The sequence below is a fragment of the Orbicella franksi genome, chromosome 8 (genome assembly GCF_964199315.1).
Source record: "Orbicella franksi chromosome 8, jaOrbFran1.1, whole genome shotgun sequence".
Taxonomy (NCBI): domain Eukaryota; kingdom Metazoa; phylum Cnidaria; class Anthozoa; order Scleractinia; family Merulinidae; genus Orbicella; species Orbicella franksi.
The window spans coordinates 2,719,600-2,724,991 of record NC_138152.1 but is presented as its reverse complement, the minus strand read 5'-3'; positions in this window follow the sequence as shown (position 1 = coordinate 2,724,991).

Sequence of the window (5,392 nt, the reverse complement as noted above, 5' to 3'; positions counted from 1 at the left end):
TCTTTACAACAATCAAAGTTAGTCTATCTGCAATTAGCCAATTTTGGAGAAACTGTAAATTCATATCGTGTTGCAACTTGATCAGGGATGCTGCAAGCAGTGAAAGTCTTATTAGTATCATCTGTGTACATTCTTACGGTAGCATCATCGGGATCATTCACAAAAGTTGCCCAAGTATTGAGCCCTGGGAAACACCACGCCTTAGAATGGCTCTCTCGGAGAGTACTCCGTTTGTGTACACGATCTGAAATCTGTTTAATAAATAGGATTTAAACCATTCCAAGGCATGGCCTCGAATTCAAATATACTCTAATTCCGTTAGTAGAAGCTGGTGGTCTACTGTGTCAAAGGCTTTCTTGAGATCTAAGAATAAAATTTCACTAGCCAGTCCCCTGTCAATATTAAAACACTACTGATTGGTAAGATTAAGAAGAGCGGTTACTGTTGAGTGGAGAGATCTAAAGCCAGATTGACGAGAATCTAATAAATTATTTTTAATTGAATAGTTATATGTTTGTTCATAGACTAGCTTTTCAAAAACTCTGGATATAGTTGATAAGCCTGATATTGGTCGGTAGTTATTTGGATCATTGAGTTCACCTGCTTTAAACACAGAGGAAACTTTTGCCAGCTTCCAGTCATCGGGGTATTCTTCATGGCCTCTTTTAAGAGAAAGGTTAAATAATTCTGTTTATTTTTTATAGATGACTGGAGCAGCTTGCTTAAGGTAGTATGGTACCCTCAATATGGACCAAAACGTTTGTTTAAATATGGTGAAGAAAGATCAATTGTGTGCTATTGCACTCAAGAAGAGAAATTAAATTTCTAGAGTTTTACTCAAAATGGTTGCTATGGAAACCAGCCAAAGCCTTTTGAAGTAGTGTTTTATAGTATTGACGCCAACACTTCCTGCTCTTTTACAAAATAAGAATTGACTGTCAAATAAGCATATCATGTAAGTTTCTGTTTTGTTCTGTGATATGAACCTAAGTTTTGACAGTTAACTCTTATTTTCAGTGCTTTTTACAGCTTTATTTGGAAATAACCTTATTTTTTACCACACCCAGTGGACAAATCATCTCATGTCACGTGACAGACTTTAAAATGTTACGATTTTTCTGGTTTATATCATCCCGACACTATTGGTCTTTGATGAGCCCAAGTTTCAGAAATTCTACTTAAAAACCTTGCAAATTAGAAATGTTGGCGCGAAGTCAGTCGGTACAAAAGTAAACTTTTGAGAAAAATGCACTTTAAGTTTTTTACACGAGGTATTAAGCATTTAACGAGCCACAAATAGTGGGGGGGGGGGGGTGCAGATTGGATCTCGGGGGAGGGGGTGCAATGGTTGTTCTATTTTGTAAAAAGTTACCGCAGTTGTGGGAAATATTCCTTGTCATAAGGGAAATGAATAAGTCTGTGATGGCAATTTGAGGCAAAGCTTTTCATAAATAATTATACCAATCGAGTTGTGCATGTCTTAAAAGTTTATATAAGTTAAAAATAATCTATATTTTTGGTCACGTTCTTATAGTAAACAGTCGTTGCTATGGCCGTTGCCACGTGAAAAAACTTATACCACTGTGTACTTTCCTTAAATTTCACACAGGAAGGTTTGTAGCAAGACGTGGACCAATTTCAGTAAAAATGAACATTAAAGTGATTTGCAATATGTCCCGCGGGTCGCGGGTCGCGGGTTTCGAGAATCACAGCAAAAGTGCCTCGTTCCCTCGAAGAATTGTCGAGGGATCTCTCGGAAAAGGTATCAAAAATAGTCTCTAGTATGGTAATAAATTAACTTTGTCTCAGTGTTTTAGGTCAACATTTATTTAGAGTTCAAGCCACATTTATTTATAGTCCTATAGCCATTGTATATTTCTGTAAATATTTTTTCATGTAGTTTGGTTTTATAACTATTAAATAGTAAGTTTACCGTGTTAATATAAAGTTATGCATCCAGTGTTTTAACTATTTCATTCAGTTACAAAATGTGTGAGAAATACATTATTAGCAGACTTAACTTTCTCCCCGCCAGAATTAAATGCCCGTCATGAATCTGCACACGAAAAAAGCGAAAGAAGATAACATCAAACTATTATGCTCCCCATGACATCTGAAATATGGAAAACAAAGAAAGTACAAAGAAGTATTGGTGGTGTGCTAACTATAACTATAACTAACGGTATTTGTAATACCGTTAGTTTATTAGTTGTCTCTAGTCATTGTTGTCAATTTTAGTCTCTTTAGTTCTCTTGTTGCCTTCAGTTGTATTTAGTTGTACCTAGTTGTATATTAATAATTCGTGTAAACATGGCCCGCCTACATTAGCTCAGCTATCCGCGGGCATGTTATAATTGCAATTTTAATTTGAAAACAAAAAATAAAATCTATGTATGCAAAATGTATGTATGCGAAGCAATCCCAATTTGAAGAAACCAGGCGCGCAAACTGGTGATCTGGTAAACCCGCAACGTGGTATCGCGGGTAATCGACCTTTTGGAGGATTAGAAAGTTGTTCTACATATATCTGGTTTCATGGTAGGCAGTGCTTGGAAACACTTTCCTCTGTGAACCACTTGGAACGTAATTTAAACTCGTTTAGTCGACTAAATCATGGTGATATTATTCAACGGGTTCAGAATCAGAATACTAACTATTGACGGATCTCATATCAAAAGACCTGCTCCCCACTTGGTGAGAGATTTTTGTAGACCGTGGAAGGTTGTTGTGGTCCACTCTTTAGATCTACCCCAATTTTACAAGTAACAGAGCTGTTTTCTTTGACTGGCTACTGAGAAATTAACCAAATCCTTAGTGGCCCTTTTCGTTGGCGGACATATCGGATTGTACAGTGACAAAAAGGTGTCCGCTTCCGCCTACGAGAGGTTATACTGAAATGTAGATTTTTCAGGGGAGAAATCGCCGGACCGCAATTTGGTGTCCACTTAAGGGAGGGGTCCGCTTACGCGAGGTGTGCACAAGCGGTGGTCCGAATTTGGCCTATTAGGAAAACTCTTAGCCTGTTATAAACATCATTTGTGACACAGGCTCCTCAGGAGTTGTCAACATATGAAGAGAGAAGCTAGGCGGAATAAGGTTTCTTGCTCATATAACCACCATTAGTTTCGTAAGAGTGTCAGTTTAATCCTTATCTTGCTCTACCCTGCTAACAGAGGTTTCTCTCTGGGAAGTCTTTTAACATGTGCGAAGTCGTTCGGATCTCTTGTATTTCGCGTCGTCGGCTTGTCTCGGGAAAGTAAACAAGCCGACTACCCGAAACACGAGAGACGCGAGCGACTTCGTACATGCTACGAGACTTACCAGAAAGAAACCTCTGCTAGGAGGGTAATCTAACACTTAACCCTGAGCTCACGCATCGTCGGTCAAGTCAAGCTTACTTAATTCACCTTGGTTCTTTTTGGAAATTTTACTTTTAACAGCCTTTTAAATTATATTTGCTTTTAATATGGCTGTGTCTCACAAGGACTGGGAACTACCGAATTCACGAATTTGATTAGCTGAAATCGATACTGACCGCGGTCTAGATTTTCCCATCTAGACCGGCATCTAGACCAATTTCATTTTGCGTTGAAAAAGTAGCAAACTAAAATACAAAAATGTTCACCATTGTCAGTCACCAATGTCAGGAAATCAGTTACGTCAAACGAATTAAAGTTTTCTTCTTTGCCATATAATAAACATCTTGAGTAGTGACAAGTTAATAAAGATGGTGAATTTTAAGCTCAGTAATGAAATGTGAAGGTGAATTAATCAACATGACACGAGCGTGGGACAAAGAAAAATTCTGAGTCCCCGACAGGAATCGAACCCATGACCTCCGAACACCGGGCGGGCGCTCTATCCACTGAGTTACGAGAACTCATGGAGAGCAAGGTCATTTAACTGAGTTCATATATGATAGGTGTCCTGCATACTGCTAGGATCAACACTATCGAATTCATCGTGAGTAGTGACAAGTTAATAAAGATGGTGAATTTTAAGCTCGGGGACTCAGAATTTTTCTTTGTCCCACGCTCGTGTCATGTTGATTAATTCACCTTCACATTTCATTACCGAGCTTAAAATTCACCATCTTTATTAACTTGTCACTACTCACGATGAATTCGATAGTGTTGATCCTAGCAGTATGCAGGACACCTATCATATATGAACTCAGTTAAATGACCTTGCTCTCCATGAGTTCTCGTAACTCAGTGGATAGAGCGCCCGCCCGGTGTTCGGGAGGTCATGGGTTCGATTCCTGTCGGGGACTCAGAATGTTTCTTTGTCCCACGCTCGTGTCATGTTGATTAATTCACCTTCACAATAAACATCTTATTCACCGAGCTAAGTCGGTCTGTATGGGAGAATCTTGACCTCGGTCGTGTGTACAGATCTCACTGCGTTCGGTCTGTACTCACGACCTCGGTCAAGATTCTCCCATACAGACCTTCTGCTCGTTTAATAAGAGCTAAGTATAAAACATACTTAGGACCGTTTACAATCCTTTCTTTTAACGCGGCGAAAAAACCTAGAAAAGCATGAAAATCTGGTAACACAGAAGGGGCAACTCCTCCTCCTTTCGTTCGGCCTCCATGGGTTTGCATCGGCAAGAAATTAACTTTCAAGCGGTTGTCCATAAATTGTTGTGGTTGTAAATATCAACTATTGGTAGCAAATGCCCACACCGAGTATTTGCTGCCGTAGCAAATAATGACACTTGGTGGCAAATACGCACTGTTAAGTATCTGCTAAGGGTTCAGGTAGCAAATGTTGGCTACTGGTAGCCTCCCTGAACTCTCTGAAGGTTGCGTAACAGAATGGGGCACAGTTCCTTCAGACGTGCCTCAAGGGACCAAACTTGGCACATGGTTGTTTTTAAACATGATCAATTATCTAGCAATCACTAATGCATTACTTTGAAAATATGTAGATGATACAAGAGCGTCAGAGGTAGTTACGAAAGGACAAATCTGTAACGAGCAAACTACACCAGATGAGGTAGCGGACTGGTCCAACGGAAATAGAGTCAAACTAAATACCCGCAAATGTAAGGAACTTCGTATTTCGTTTGCTTCAGTTAGTCGTGATTTCCCTTCTGTAGTTATCGGAGGAGAGTGCATAAAGGTTGTTACTGATGTAAAACTCTTAGATGTAACTATTTCAGGTTACCTATCTTGGAACGCGCATATCACAGACGTGATAACGAAGGCAGCTAAGAAGCTCTATTTTCTTTTAATATAGCCCGAGTTTCTCAGAAAGATCTTTTCTGTTTTACATCACTTGCGTGCGCTCCGTTATTGATTATGCTGCTCCTGTTTTTCATTATGCTCTGCCTGCCTACCTAATGCAAGAATTAGAACGTGTTCAGAAAAGGGCAATGCGAATCATC